The 16,971-nt window shown below is 39.9% G+C and overlaps 1 protein-coding gene across 2 annotated transcripts in view; it reads right to left on the minus strand.

Annotated features, from left to right (window-relative positions):
* Positions 1 to 16,971, minus strand: part of COL8A1 (collagen type VIII alpha 1 chain) — a 142,440-nt gene that overhangs the window by 19,376 nt on the left and 106,093 nt on the right. The window contains exon 3 of one of the 2 annotated variants that reach the window (XM_041769850.1): positions 15,920 to 15,992. The exons of the other annotated variant lie outside the window; for it this stretch is intronic. The gene's annotated coding sequence lies outside the window, so the exon portion shown is untranslated. The remainder of the gene's footprint in view (positions 1 to 15,919; positions 15,993 to 16,971) is intronic. 2 annotated transcript variants of the gene reach the window in all.

Raw genomic sequence — 16,971 nt, forward strand, 5'->3', positions numbered from 1 at the left:
TTTCTCCTTTTCTATAATTCTGTATGCCTTCTAGATACTTCATTATTGCTCAGCATCTTAAGAAACATTAGAAATTAGGTGAAATTCCAATGAGTTAGTGGTTGTTATTATAATTAAAAGTCCTGATGTAAATCTTGAAAACTGAGAAAGTTGAAATATAAAAAACATTGTGCTCAGTTCCCAGCCAGCATGGGCACTTCCTGGAAGCAAGAGAGAGAGAGCCCTAGATGTTTCTGCCAATACTTTCCTAGGATGGTTGCAAGGAAGGATTGAAAAGTATGGGAAGATCTTTTTTTTTTTTTTTCTGTCCCATTGTTATTGGCACTTAGTACTCTCTATCAGTATATCCAGAAGATTAAGTTAGCAAGCCAACTTTCTGTGTTAGCATTTTCTTTTTATTAGCAGGCTATTGTGTAGTAGATTATTCATTTTGGTATTTTTATAGGAAACTGTGAAACAAATAAAATTCCTTTAACCAAGGAACGAATCCTAAAGCCTGTATTCTCATCTGCCATAATACTAAAATATTTATTAATTAAGTTACTATGTGGTGAGTATGTGTCTTTAGGGGTTTAAAGGCAAGAGGTACGGGGCATGAGGCAGCCAATTGTTGGCCTTTCTTTTTCATTTTTGAGTTGATTATTTTTTGGGTTCAAGTGTTGAAGTTTTATTTAGCTGTAATTGCTCTGAGCCACATAACCTTGAATGACTTAATATTAAAAGTCAAACCCTAGAATTTCTCTCTCACATGGGCAAAACATTAAACCAATTCAACAGCACTTGGAAATAAAAATAATTAATCAATTTCTTCCAAAATTGCCCCCTAACCACCCCCCCACCCCGCCCCCAGAGCTAATCTCTAGTCAAAACAGTAACTCTACTAGAGTTGTGATCTTTAGCCCTGGAAATTTCCAAATTTTAAAAGAACTAAAAAAAAAAAAAAAAATCGCAATTTCTTGGTCAGTAAAAATGTGAATTTGTTCTTTCTCTGTTACACCATTCAAAAGTAGCAGAAATCATTCCACAAGACTGTTCTCAAAAGTAAATTTAAATTAAAAAATGTTTAGTTCTCAAGCTGGGGCTAAGCCTAAAACACCAAGTTGTGATAAATTGTCAGCCACAGAGAGGACCGCCTCTGAAATCCACCACTTTTCCACCACAGCTCCATTTAGGTAATTAGCCCATGTGGTAATATCTTGCCCTTTGAACACAGGCAGAGCACTGAAAGCAACCAAACCACAGCTATCCTGGTAGTGAAAGTTCCATTTTTCTAAGGGTGGAATTTATTTTGAAAGAGAGAGAGATGGATGTGCTGTCTGGGAGGAAAAATCATAAGGTTTTCACAGTTAATTCACTAAACATTTTTCAGAGCAAATGGCAGTGGAGGGAGGAAAGGACAAAGAATTATGTAATCAATGCCTTTTCTTGGGGATACATCTGTTCAGAGGCTGGGAGTGAGCAAGAGACTTTTCTTTTTATGACCAAAATTCGCTACAAGGCACAAGAATTCACAGAAACATGGAATGTCACTGATAAACATGCTTTACCAATGTTGTTTCTTAAGGCCTACAGGGTGAAAAGGAAACTGAATTGGAGATGAGAGATGGGGTATAGTCATTTCTCAGATATGACACCCTTGTGAGCTTTTCAGGGCCTCCTTTTCCTGACCTATTAAATGAGGAAAATGAATCAGAAGGAGATGGAAACCCAGGTACCTGGAGAAGCAAGGATAGGGGAGTGAAGGAGTTGACTGGCCAGAGTGTGTGATGAACTAAGGAGTCCTGCTGCATCCAGCTTCGAACCACTCACTCATACATCTAGTTTGGGCAGGTCTTCTCATTTTTCAAGAGAAACCACAAATCAGGAAACTTCTTTGTTAAAAAATTTTGGCTCAGTTCTTTTTTTTTCTTAAACACTAACTGGCAGAAAAAAAAAATTACTCCGGTCAGAATCCAGCCTTTAGGCTGCTGGGTACACTTTATACCAGGTGGTCTCTAACATCTCTCTAGTTCTAAAAGGCTATATGGGGGTCTCCCATGCTTTTATTTGCTTCAGTTTCTAAGTCCTGACATTGTTTCTCTACTCAACATTGGTTGTTTAATTTAATTACTAAATTCAACAATCTTATATTGAAATTGTAGATGCTACCACAGTAGTGGCTAGAAATATATAAAATAAGTGCAGGTAAAACAAGGGCCTACTCTCAAGAAGTTTCCAGTCAACTGTTGAAAGTTAGATCTTGATCTACTATGAGTGTCTCACTAAAGACAAAACAGACCTTAGCCCAGATGGGATGGATGGATGGGTAGTGTTTTTTCAGACACAGGATCCTTGAGGGACACTGTTTAGACCTAAAGGTTGAAGAATAAATAGAAATTGTCCAGTAGAAGAAGGAGAGCAATGAGTGAAGGGCTTTTTGTGTCCTTCCTCAAAATTATCTAAAAGCAGACATTGGCAATTAAAACAGTAAGAGCTCAGTTGTCTGCAGTGGGTAGGGGGGTAATGCTTAATAGTAGCAACTGTGAGCTAACTGCCTGAATTAAATCCTGATTCTATCACCTACAAGCTTTGTTATCTTAGGCAAGTTACTCGACCTCTCTGTGCTTCCATTTCCTCACAATAAATTGGGAGTGTTGATAACATTACCCATTGCCTGAGACTGAGGAGGAGATGAAGGGAATTGCATGTAAAATGCTTAGAGCAGTGCCTAGATATATAAGCACTTTATGTGTGTTAGCTGTTACTTGAAGGAGACAAGCAGGAGTAGAAGTAGTAGTAGCAGAGGGGATCACGAGCACATATTCCGCAATACTTTGCTTTACTGCTGTCCTGTTTTTGAAGAATTTGAGGGTGATGATTTTTGTCCTCACTCTGCTCCAGGACTATTATGAAAATTCGTTGAGAGTCTGAAGACATTTAGGTAAAAAGAGTTCCTCATAAGTGGATAACATGTACTGTGTCTGTGTCTCCAACTCTCAGTGCAGCCTACACCCTACCCTCTCATCTCATGTGAGCCCTAGTTCAAATGCTGGATGTCTTCCCGCTGCCCTTCCCTCCGTGAACTCACCACTGGGCAGCCTGTTTCTGTACTGACTGCAAAGGGCTTGGCTTTATTTTATTTTTTTTTTTTTTTAGGGCTTGGCTTTAAAATTCAGAGAGCCTAAGACAGTTTTTGCAGGTGATAGATAGCAGTAGGTTGACCTTGTGGGAGTAGCTGCAGAGCTAAGCTACCTTTTATTGCTGAAGGAAGAAAAATTTGCAAGTGTAATGGTTATAGACCTTTAGGTCAGAAAAATAATCAGCCTATAATCATTTTCTTCGAAGATTTTCCATGTTCTTTTTGGAGACTCAAATAATAACAATATTGCTATAGTAAACACTCACTTAGTGTTTACCATGTTCTAGGACTTGTGTCTGAAAGATTCATGTACCCCACCCCTCACCCTAGACCCAGTAAGCCACAGACTCTAGCTTAATTCAAAACTATATTGAATTTTGTATCCAAAAAAACACAGATTCAGTTTAACAACACACACTGCTTTTGTAGTTAGTGCAAAGGTAACCTCAACCCAAAATACCACATAAATCCCAAACCGTGTTTAGCCATAGCACTTAAATTAAATAGAAGACATTAATTTCCAAAATAAAGAAGCAAACCCATAATGTATTTTATTATGATAAATTTTGGTCATAAGTTCTGGGTTATGAGGAGGGAAGCTCCATATGAGAGCTCTCTCAAGGGTCTGGAGGACTCCAATCAGACTTTTATCTGGGAATTCTTTCTGCACACAGTTCATAACTGTTTACAAAGTAGGCTTTATAAATGCTTGTTGCATGAATATATGAATGGTAGCATATTTCTATCCTGTCCCCTCCCATCTTTTTAAAAGATTTATTTATTTATTTGAGAAAGAGAAAGAAGAGGAGAGCATACGCAGAAATCGGTGGGGGGGGGGCAAAGGGAGAGGGAGAGAGACAATCTCAAGCAGACTGATGGTTGAGCATGAAGCCTGAGGCATGGCTTGATCTTACAACCTTAAGATCATGACCTGAGCTGAAACCAAGAGCCAGATGCTCAACTGACTGAGCCACTCAGGTGCCCCTGCCCACCCCTCTTTTCTACTAAAGTAAGATCTTGGGTAGTGAGAAGACTGAGCAAAGAACCTCACAATCTGCAGACATGGGATCAACGTTTCGCTTCTCTCTGCCTACTATTTTCATTCATATTCTCCTGATTTGGTCCTGGCATCCACTGCCCCTCACAAGAATGGAATATCCTACTTAATAGCCATTCTTCCTTAGAAATTAATGAAGAATACTCTTTTTGATTTAAAAAAAAAACTTGTAAAGAACAAGGAAGGGTTGGTTGAAGGTAAAATAACCTTGAGATGGGTGATCAGTTTCACTCATTGCAGGATGTCAGTCTCTCTGTGGCTACTCTGTAGGTCTTAGATTTGGCTTGAGCTGAATGACTGCATGGTGGAAGTATTTTTCTGAGTCTCCGGTCTTAACATCATTTAGGACTTTAGGATTTAGACTGGAAGTGTAAATCTCTGAAGTGAATCTCTGAGAACCCATTTCCTTGTCTGTAAAACTGAGTGTTGGACTAAATGACCACTGGTATTACTATTCAGTCTAAAGACTCACTTTCCTGGGCCCTATCCAATCTAGTCCTTTCTCACTCTTCAAATCCTACTGGAGACTGGAAAAGAGGCAGACAATAAATAGGTTGTGAAGTCAAGTATGACATGAAACTGGGTGGGTGGTGATAGGAGGAGGAGAGATGGGCATTTTACCATTTCATGTTCATGTGAACCCTTCAGCACTTTACGAAGTTCGATGGTTCTTTCCCTGGTGACTGCCTGTTTTGTGGGCCACATCTTTGCCATGAATTTCTGTCTCCTTGCTGTGGAAGCCAGCCAAGGACACATTATTGACCACCTGCTCACTTTCTTACACAAGACGACTCCCCAGACTTATTTTCTTTGCTTTCTCCTCCTGCTGGTTTATGGCTTTCCCTTATGTAGCAATAAAACTCTTGGAGAGTCCTCTTAGGGATGAATTAATGCCACTTAAGTATATTTCCGTTAGCTGCCCTTTGATGGTTCTGTTTAAAAATAAAGGGGGAATTGGGGCAGCTTGGTTCTTATTGAAATTTTCCTTCCCTTTGCTTTAAAGTTACCATTCCTCAGAAACTCTTAGTTACACTCCAAGAGAACTTTGCTAACAATAAAAAAATGTCTGGGAAATATTATCAGAAGAAAAACTTACCATCTTTCAGTATTTTTTTTATCCCATTGGAAAGGTATTTACATTATAAAGAGCCCAGCCCAACACAGCCCATGTGAGCTTTCTTAATATTCTTTTAAATCTTTAAATTTATAAATAATAAATAGAAAATGTGTCTGAATTCCAGAAGAGCAGAACATGATCTTGTTCTCCACCCTAATAGCAAACAGATTAAGGATCGGGTGTCATGATCCCATTTCAACTTTGTGTAGTCTGCAATTTATTTTTAATTTCCCCACATTTTATATTTTATTAATTCATCTGAATCTTATATTTAATCTGTGTCTGCTCTGAGCAGAACATCCTATGAGGTTCAGTTTCCTCTTCTCACAGTCCTAGCCCCGAGAGTTGGAAAAGACGAGTATCTGTCCTGAGCTTGACACTTGCCTTTATGTGGCCTTGGATCAGCCACTCAGCTTGTCTGGGTTTCAGGCTTCTCAGTTCTAAGTGTAATAGAATCTGGACACTGAGGGGAAAAAAAAGTAATCCCAAGAGAGAGGGGTTTCAGCTACTGTCATTGAAATTACTACTAGAATAAGCTATTTTCATTTACCGTCTCTTTGGTTTGCTTAAAAAGTGAATCTACCCCAATAACATGCAATGAGGATTGGGGTAGTGTCACCATGACCCATTCCACTGATTCCACCAAGCTCATTACCACACACCACTTCAGTTTTCTTGTTCAACCCGTTCACAAACGTTTTTTGAACCCCCATGCTAGCAACTATGGAGGATTCAAGCATGACTAAGATGTCACTTTTGCCTCCATGGCAATCCAAGGCAAAGACAAATGTGTACAAAAGTGACAAACTGGTCCTGCTTCCTTTATCTGGCATTGTTTCCCTCTTTTGTCTCCTATCTATTCCCTTTTCCTGTCCTTTCCCAACTCTACCCATAGTTCCTTTGCTCTTTTCCAGGTTTTTGAGTCTCACCTGAAGTTTATAACCTCTTCAGCCTATTTTGAACCTGAACCCAAATAAAAACTAATGTCTTCAACGGCCACAGTGGGGTACATGGATCATCATCTTCCTTCCTCCCTGGGTTCAAGGGCAGATTTCTTATAAGCAAAGAAGAAATGCCAATGTGGTATCATTAGGTTCATGTTAAAAAGCACCCATCCTTATCTAGAACCAAAAATACCTCTTCCATAGTTCTGCTAAGTGCTTGAAATTTCTGTTAAAGTTTCAGAATCTGGGAAATTTAATACATTCCGAAGATTTTTTTTTAAACAAATGACTGATTGATAAAGGGGAACAGGGCCCAAGGATTTAGGACTCAGGAAATTTAGGAGGATGGAGCCTGGGGTGGTCTAGGGGGTCTGTGTGGGTTGACCTGGTGGGGAAAGAGTAGAGAGTAACATAGAGGAGCAAAGTGACAGATAGGAAAGTCAGAGGCATGAGATGGAGACAGGAAGCCTCGCCTTGTCATAAATCTAGCAGCTCCTGGAGAGAATGGCTGGTCATGAGGGCATGATTAATTTGTGTCTACCACATTACTGCAGGGAGGCAAGAGTTTATGCATTCAAGAGGGATCCCCTGCAGGGTGGACTCTTAGAAAAGGAGTTGACCTCCAGAAAAGCTCTTAGAAACTGGCTACAGCCTAGCTCTAAATTCCTGCTTAAGATGACAATCCTAATCATTTGCACCTTCCAGATATAGAAGGGCTGGCACTCTCTTTAGCCATGACTGATGAGAGACCTGGAGAGGGCTGGAGCCAAAGTTTTGCCACACGATAGTGGTATTTTATTGTAGCCTCTGATCATGCCAGGGGAAGGGCTGGTGCTTCCCTAATCATACAGTTTAAATGCCTGAGGGCCAAAGGGCAAATTCCTTCTCCTAGAGTCTGACTTCCAGACCTGTAGGATATTTGTGCATGATGCTAGTCTGGAATGTGCTAAGGGCAACAGGGAACCCTCATACCTGCTACCGCTTCTCTCTCTGTAAACTTTCCCTGATAAATACTGCTTGGCTATTTGCCTTTGTTTGCACAACTGCCTCCAGGTCTGACCTCAGTGCTCTACTTGGTGATTGGAGTTCTCAGATATAAAGAGTGCACAGAAATGCTCTCCCCACAAATTGATCAATTCATTGATCCATTCATTCAACATTGTTTAGCACTTAGCAATGTGCCAGGTGCTGTAGACACAACAGCAAGTGGAGAATGAAGTCCCTGTCTGGACTGACTCCCAGTCTAGAGGGGTTGACTAGCTGAGGAATTGACTACTCAGACTCCTTTCCTGCATCAGTTTCCATCTCTGTGAAATTAGTCACAGGGAAACATTCAACTCCTGTTCATGTGCGTTGGGCTGACCGACTTACTTGTATCATAATTGCCAGCATTTTTACAATCTCAGCCTGGCTTCCCTCCATCTTCCAGCATGTGATTAGGCTTTTTCTGAGCTCTAGTCCTTGATGTGTATCCAGAAAAAACAAACTTATTTTAATATCAGTCTCAACAAGACTTGCAAAGAATGCAAATGGAAGACATTGGATAGCAAACATAAATAACTTGAATTATCTCTACAAGCATGTGGTCTTATACAGAAGCACATTTAAAAAACGAGTTATCCATAAGAAGCCTGAGGCAAGCAAAGCACTAAACCTATATGTTATTTAGCATATAATGATATTCTGGATTTTTTAGAGGAATCATACTAGATTCCTACTGCTAAACTCTTACTTCCACTATGCAAATCAAATGGTAACAGAATTTGTGAAGAAAAGTCCTCTTTAGATATGTCTACCATCTCCCATCACTTATTTATCTTTCGGGTTATCATTTCCTTCTCCATCTACCTGTGAGATGCAAAGGTTGACTGTTTGCTTGGTTCTGAGCTGCTACTGCATATGGAAGTGGGTATTTCCAGCATCTGTTAAAGGATCTTTTGGATTAAACACATCAAATATAGTTATGTGTAACAATTTATGTGAGGCTTTTCCTTCAAAGAGCTCAAGTTTCTACAAAGTAACTTTTAAAGAAAAGATCCTCAAGGAAAGATCCTTTGTGAATAGTAATTATAATAGCCTGGATTTTCATTTATTTTGTGTCCTGTCAGATTCATGAAATATGTACGTGTAGAGAACAATGAGAGCAGAAGCATCATGTAAAGTGCAGCCTGAATCTTATTATAGGAGGGTTTGACTCACTCTTGGCCACCACTGCCCTCAACATCTGGGGTAGCTTGCTCACTGAGACATGGAAACCAGGTATTATCCTTTGCCTCTAACACTGGCACTATCAGAAGTTAATTGAATTCTTATTAGTAATTCATTGAACACATATTCCATGAGGGCTTTCAATGTCTTAAGTACTGTTTGGCCCTATTAACAATATCAAGAGTAACGAACTTTGAATAAGTGTATACAAGTACCGGACACTGTGAGGTGCTTTACATAGATGATGTTATTTAATACAACCGGGACAACTCTGGGAGGCAAATGCTATTATATTCATTTTATAGACAGGAAAATGAGGACCCAAAGAGTTTAAATAACTTGCTTAAGGCCATTACACAGCTAGTAGGTAGCATAGCAAGATTCAAATCTGATGGCCTGTCTCCAGTGGCTTTATTCTTTTGGACTACTCTGGATTAAAGCCACTAGAAGAATCTGCGCCATCAATGCCTAAGGAAGGCCGTCCAACTAAGTTAGAAAGTATTCTAAGATCACTGTTATGTTTGGGTTGTTTGTTTCCATCACTACAAACACTGCCAGGAAGGCTGGAAACACTGCTCTCCACAAAGAGAAAATGCGTAGGAGACATTTATTCACTGTCTAGCTCCCTTGCTACGACTGCAGACTCTGTCAGAAGAGGGACCTGGCCTATCTTGTCCACTGTGGTGTCTCCACAGGTGCTGACACAATTTTTAATGCTGACTAAAAATTTGGAGAATGAATGATTGAGTAGCTGACACAACGGACAGTAATCCATGTTCTCTGAGTACAGTGCTGTCTTGTGAGTGTGTGTGTGTCCATGTGCTCACCTCTAGAGGGAAGCCCTTCTTTTCCATTCTCTTTTTTGTTGTCACCTCAGCTATCAGGTAGCACATGGTGGTTCATTGACCACTTTTATTTCTGCAGTCCTGAGAGCTTAGTACAACATCTGGCACATAGTCAATGTGCATACATGTTGTTGAGTGAGTGGGGAAGTCTGTAGGCATGCTGATGAATCTCTTTAAAGAAAGAGGTTATGAAAAAAAAAAAGAGAAACAGGTTATGCCCTGTTGGCATATAATCCAACACAATGCCAGCATCACGAACACTGGTCTCTAGCAAAGCTGTAGTTTCACCAGCCTTCCAAAGTCTCTGCTGACTCATTTTCCTTTTCCAGCAAGTGCCTGAATGGAAGGCAGGCTGCCAACAAGGCGGAGAACAGAATGTGTGCCCATACCGACAACAAGAAGCTTTGTCAGTCTGGTTTCTCCTGTAAAATGATGGTAATCTATGGGAAGGGTTAGCCTCATAGTTCTAGTGCTCCAGAAAGTGCTGGGAGGATAGCATAAGGACTGACATTGATCAAATGCCTGCAATGTACTAGATAGTATGTTAGGTGCTAGATGTACAGCCTCTTATTTGTTATCATACTACTGTAGAAAGTTATTGCCTTTTCTTAAGTGGATAAGAAACCAAAGACTCAGAAGATTGATTTGCTTGCCTAAGTTTATATAGTTGATTTTGGCCCAACTAGGATTTCAACTTCCAACTCCAAATGCTGTGCTCCTTATGCCATAAACACCATTAAAAAAACTAATGGAAGTCATGATCCCATGAGAAGTTATGGGTAGGAATGTAGGGCTGGAAAGATGGGAAATTTCTGAAGATGCGATCCCTCAAGGGTAAGACCTGGATGGAGGATGAGGCTTAGGGCAATGAGAAAAGTAAGAGCCGTGGTCTGGGGACTGCACCAAGCTGGGTCTATAGTACCATTTTTATCAGGTATTCAGAAGGTGGTTTACTGAGAAGCCTGATGGGTAGGCTGACTGGCTGATGGTGTGGAGCACAGCCTAGCAGGGAAGTTACTATATGGAATCTAAACACTGCCTCTGCCACTCACAGTCTGTGTGACCTTGTGCAAGTTATTTATCTCTCTGCATATCATACCTGGCTATATATTGAAAAATCTCAGCTAGTGATCCATAAAGGTCAGCCCCTGGTGAGCAACACGCATTCCACCTGAAGGTCTCCCTCTGCCACCAGTAAATTATAAGTAGTGAGTCTTATGTGGTCATTTAGAAACTGGTAGAATCAGACCAAGTGTTTTGGTGCTTGATTGTAAGGACAAATACACACATTAAAAAAAAGAGAGAGAAGAGGAGTCTCTTTTGGAGCTTAGCATTTCTAGAGTTTGGGTTTGTGGGGTCCCCATATCCAGGACTGTAAATCTTTTCAGCTAAAAGGAATTTCCAGTATGCTCTTACAACTCAACTAATTTATCATAATGTCACCAATAACTTTTATAGTTTGAAAAAACTAAACTTTTCAACTATTTGTAATAGTGTATCTCATTTGAATGAGATTCATTATGTGCCAGTCTCAACCAAATTTTAGTTATGTGCTGATGGGTTTCACTGCATTTTACAGTTTGTGACAATCTCCTTACATCACATTCAAAAGGAGAATGTGACAATAATCTTTTCACAGGTCCCAGAATTTAAATCATTCTTGTAGTGTTGGTTTCTCATGCTCACTAATTCTTATGATTATCACCAGTTTTCTTTACTTCTCATTATCTTTACTTTTACTTATCTTTATCTTTACTTTTCATTCCTTTATTTTGGGACATTTTTGTGTTTTAAAAGCTCATGCACATCCATACTGTACATTAGTATTTAGAGGCCCAGTGGCAGAATGTGTTATGTGTCAATCTGCTTTTTGATAATCCACTGAAATGGTGATGATGGGTTGCTACATAGCTGGGTTGGAACAAAACGTTCATCCTAATGAAATGTGACTTTGTGAAAGGAACGTTCCTAATTCTCTCCAGGACTAAGCCAGGTCATCACGGGTAAATGGGAGGTATTTGAGCTTGCTTGCTCACTTGCTTGCTTCCTTGTTTCCTTGCTTGCTTCCTTGCTTCCTTGCTTGCTTCCTTCCTTCCTGTCTTTTCAAAAAAAAAAAAAAAAAAACATATTGGGTCTACCAGCTGTTTACCAAGAGAATTGTTAAAAATCTTGTCAGCTCAGAGTTATTGCTGTTCCTGAAGAAAAGATAAATGTATGTATTTTTAAATCTGGACATATGAAGGTTTAAAAAATATTGTTGTAGAGTTCTCCTGGCTACTTTTCCTTAGCTCTTTTCCAAGTTTTGGGATGGAGAAACTTGAATATGTCTCTGTGCCAAAGCTAAATATTAAATGAAAACCTTGTGTCTGAGCAACTCCAGTATTAATAAACTGTGGTAAAATAGGTAAGATCTCAAATCATCAGAGAAAAACATCTCTAAGGGAAATGGGGTCATATCATACAGAGTGTCACATTCTGAGCTATGGGATAAAATCTACAGGAAAAGATGGATCATGGATTGTTTTAGGCTTGGAGGACACACCATCTCTTTAAGGGCTTCGTGGTACTACGCTTACTGTTAAGCTAGTGCACACACACAAATATTTGGAAGAGCCAAAGCAGTTAACGCTTTGCACAAATGTGCAATGCAGTGCTGTAAGGATTTTTTTTTCTCCCCTACAGGACATCATCTCTAACCATCGGTAGCACTGGCTTCCAAAAGTCCAATCCAATTATTATGGGATTAATATTAATAGCACCACATTTTCCCTTGAGATTTATTATCTTTCTCAAGAAAAACACTAGAGGAGATGAAATATTGTTGAAGAATTACACAATGAACCAGGAATATATAAAGTTCAGTTCTCATTTCTAGGTAAATTTTTGTGATCCTTTGCTTAGCCAGGCTTAAATGCACACATGGATTGAGCTCTTTGAGTTTCAGTTCTTCCTTCCCAAGTGTGTTGCAGTGATTGGGGAAAAGATGCTAACAAGTAGCCTGCAAAGTAGAGACAACCTGTGGGTTGTGAGGTCAGGGTCCCCTGGATTTGGATCCTGGCTCTGCCATTTATCAGGTGTGTAACATTTGGAACCTCCATCTCCTAACCTAGAAAATGGGAGTGATCATTTTTATTGTGATTTGTGATTGTTGTTGTGACTTATATGTCTGATAGCTACCTGGAAACTAGCAGAAACTCAATAAAGGGTGGCTACTGTAATAAACATTTTGTAGCTCTACATTCTTGCTATTACTGTAGTTCCAGGAACCAGTAAGACATTAATGTATCTTTTACCAACCAGTTCTGGTACCTTAGGCTAATCCATAAACAAAACCATCTTTAAAACAAATAATTTTATCTGGGTTTGCTGAACTAGCATCTGATATATAAATGCTTGCTTTGAATGATGTTTAGAATACTCTGCTGAAAGAAAAATTTAACCTTCATGCTTTTGAGTAGGCATCAAAAGGGAAATCTGTTGTGTTGGAGAAGAGAAGGATATTTAGGATCCAAGTAGAAATAAAATGAAATGTTAATAACTTAGGAAAAACTATAATAGATCAATGAGAGTATATGGAGAAATATACAAAAGAAATAGGAGGAAGCTATGAAATGTTAACATTCTTAGACTGGAATCCAAGCACATAGACATGACCAAAGGATATAAAGGACCAGCTGAACATTACTGTGGTTGCCTTGCCAGCAAGAACCCCCTGACTTACTAATGATATTATAATGAGAAAAACCACATGCCAGTGAAGTAAACAATAACTAGGTATATAGTACAATAAGTGCTCCAAGCTTCACCTTAATGAATGGCCTTGGAAGGAGTTTGGGAAAGGTTTGTATAGCAGATGTTAAGGTCATAAGGAAAGGAATTTGGGTTCAAAAAAGGATTTAAAGTGGTGTGTATGCTTTGGAACATCTTGGATATTGCTGTTCTACTGGAATTCCATCTGGCTTCACTGTGGAGAATGTAAACAAAAAATTACATGCTTGTGGATTCCCATTGTATTACCTGTCCCCCTAGATACCCCTTGCTGAATGGATGGTATGTTGGTCTGGTAATGGTGGAGTTTATCCCTTTGGTGTTTATTGATGTGAGTTGGAGCAATTGTAGCTGACTGCAGCTAAGATTGACATCACTGCTCCTTTAAAAAAAAAAAAGATTTTATTTATTTGAAGAGAGAGTGGGAGTGGGAGTGGGAGGAGGGGTAATGGGAGAGAGAGAAGCAGACTCCCTGCTCAGACTCCCATGCAGGGCTTCATTCCAGGACCCTGAGATCATGACCTGAACCAAAAGCAGATGTTTAATCCACTGAGACACCCAGGTGCCCCGGTCCCTGCTTTTTATAATCTCGGAAAGGTGAAGACTGTGGAGAGTAGAGAGGATAGGGAATCAGCTGATTCTGTGATAGCCAAGACCAGGTCTCTGTGAGCCATATTTTTATGACATAACTTATTATAATGCCTACATTTGGTGGCTAATGCAGCAGGTATTATGTTCTGTTATTTCTGGTTGTATCCTGTTAACTATTGTTAATAGTAACTGTTCTCTAATAACCATAAAGAGAAAATATACTTAACTACTTTATTAACCCCTTAAAGTATAACCTTTTTTTTTTTTTTACTAAAGGATGCCATTTTTGTGTTTAAATTATGGGATGGCTTGGTATGACAGCTAGCATTCATAGGTCTTCCTGTTTGCCAGGCAGTACTGAAAGCACATTAGATTGATTAATTCATTTAATCACCTTGTGTTGATTAGCTTATTTAATCTCCAGAAAAATCTCCCTGAAATGGAGGCTGTTATCATAGTCATTCCTATTTATCTATGAAGAAACTGAGACATAGTGGGGTTTAAATAATGTATCACCAGTCCCAGAGCCCGTAAGTAGCAAGATTGGAATTTGAACTCAGGGAGGTGGCCTCCAGAGTCTAGGCACTTAACTACTATATCACATCACCTCTTTGTGTAGGAATTTCAAATATAGAATAGATCCTGGCATATATGTACATTTTCCATTTCTGTGCCCAACTGCAATGATTGAATTTGGATTTTTTTTTTTTTGGAAGTGGAGGAAGGGGAGAGGGAGAGAGAGAATCTTAAGCATGGAGCCCGATACAGGGTTCTAAGCCCTATGACCTAAGCCAAAATCATCCTCAGGTTCAACCTGAGATCATGACCTAAGCCAAAATCAAAAGTCAGTTGTTTAACCAATTGAGCCAACTGGGCATCCTGAATTTAGAATTTTTATACATCCTGAATTTGGAATTTTTCTGCTCTTTATATTCATTGACTTGACAGATTAAAATTCAGGGTTATTAAGAATACACCAAGTCTCATTTATGTAAGCCTTTCTGAACACCTCTTGTATATAGAAAGCTCTAATAAGAACAGGATTAATAAAGAAAAATAAGACACAACCCCTAATCTTTTGGGGACCTTAAAGACAAGAGAATAAGTAACTTCTCACATACAGAGTTCCTCTTTAAAAGTCCAGTTAGGGGCCACCTGGGTGCAGTCAGTTAAGCATCTGACTCTTGGTTTCTGCTCAGAATGTGATCTCAGGGTTGTGAGATTGAGCCCCCTGACAGGCTGTGTGCTCAGCATGGAGTTTGCTTGAGTTTCTCTCTCCCTCTCTCTCTGCTCCTTCCTCTTCCTATTCTGATAAAAAATAATAATATCTTTAAAAAAAATCCAGTTAGATGCTGAGAGAATTTGGGGGCTGTTACGGTTTCTGTGGCCTCTGGGGGGTGATGGCCATTGGGCCTTAGAAGAGGGAAGCTGTCCTTATCCCACAGGAAATGGAAAGTTTCAAGTCAGCCAATGAGATAAGTGATCATCCAGGTCAAACCTCTAGCTACTAGGGGCAAATGCACATTTATTGGAGAAACAGGGCAGAGTGGAGGGTGACTAGTGGCTGAGCTGGCCAGCCCCTGGGTGGTAGACCAACTCAAGAAGTAGTAGAACATGTTGCTAAGTGCACAGACTCTAGGGGTTCTCTTGTGTTCAAATCTCAGCTCTGAACCACCTATAGGACCTTAGGTAAGGTTTGTTTGTTTGTTTTTTAAATCTTCTTATGCCTCAATTTCCTCTTCTATAAAGTGAGAATAGTAATAGAAATACCCATCTCATAGGGCTTTCTTGCAGGTTAAATAAGTAAAACAGGTAAGGTGCTTAGAATGATGTCTGACACAGAGTAAGTGGGATGTATTAGCTGTTAGTATTGTTGCTATCACCACTGATAGAGGTAGGAGCCAGTCCAGGGAATCAGACATACAGGGAGAACCAGAGCTTACCTCACTTGGAAGAAATATAAACCCAAGGAACCCATCCCTCCCTCCCTCCCATCTCCCAGAGTACATTTCTCTGATTCCCACCTGTTTCATCTTCTAAAGAAATGTGTGACAATGAAATATGTACATGTACTCTCTCCTCTTAATTAAAGTTATTTGCATGTTAGATAATAATTCATTGTTAATGTGTCGGCTTTCAAATATTTAACAGATTCTGTTTCTTTGTTGGCCTTGAACCATGGAAACTGGAGCAGGAAGTCAGATGACTGCACTTGTAATTTAAAGAGAAAATTGCATAATCCTCAGTGGTACTGGGGTAGAAATGCCTTACCTTATGTGAAAGTATGGATCTTGTGCCTCTGGTTCTAAGTCTTCTGAGAGGCCTTTTCACTCTTATGTGGAAGCTATGGATGAAAAGTGCCCAGTAAATAAGGTTAATTCTCACTGAGCCATTACAACAGTAGGCATGAACTCCAAATACCACTCAGCTAGGGCCAGCAGGAACCTCTGCCCTGACCTTGCTGAAACTGTGCCTACTCCAACTGTCATGGGGTGAGGAGCCAAGGGGTTGTGCTGTCCAGAGCCTACACTGTTCTAGACCCTGCTCTGAATATGCAAGACCTTATTAGCACTCTCTACCCAAATGATCCTGAGCTCTTACCAGTATCTCAGGGTTTGCCTTCCTGAGATGAACTGTCCTCTTAGGGTGTGCAACCTCCTGGTCCAGCACGATGCTGGGGAGTAGCTGTTTGTTAGGGATTATGGATGGAGTTGGCTGTATCGATAGGTTGTTCACATGCATGGTTGTGAAACTTGCATGGTCTATGGTTCATAGCCCAGGACCAAGCTGGAGTTGGGAACAAATGAACCAGGGATAGGCTGATCTCTTTGAGCCCCTGTATACTGGTGTTGCACTTCAAAGAGTCCAAGAATTCTAAATTTAAACATGGCCTTCCAGGTCGTTATGAATGTATTATTTACCAAGGTGGAGGGATAGACTATTTAACAGTTGGCTTGATTCATAACTTTTAAGATTTCTCTTTTTTTTTAAGATTTTATTTATTTATTGACGAGATATACAGAGAGAGAGCCAGAGACACAGAGAGAGAACTAGGCTTTCTGAAGGGAGCCTGATGTGGGACTCGATCCTAGGACCCCAGGATCATGACCTGAGCCAAAGGCAGATACTTTACCACTGAGCCACCCAGGCGTCTCAACTTTTAGATTTCAGTGTATAGTATGTGGGCTTCCATTTGTACTCTTGTGCAAAACATCACAAATATTAGGGGTGGATCTGATTAATGTAGATACATATAAAAAAATCCCGCAACCATGATTGTCTTTACCCACACAGACGTGGCCAAGAAACAGCAGATAATTCAA

The sequence above is a fragment of the Vulpes lagopus genome, chromosome 1 (assembly GCF_018345385.1).
Source record: "Vulpes lagopus strain Blue_001 chromosome 1, ASM1834538v1, whole genome shotgun sequence".
In the NCBI taxonomy this organism is placed as follows: domain Eukaryota; kingdom Metazoa; phylum Chordata; class Mammalia; order Carnivora; family Canidae; genus Vulpes; species Vulpes lagopus.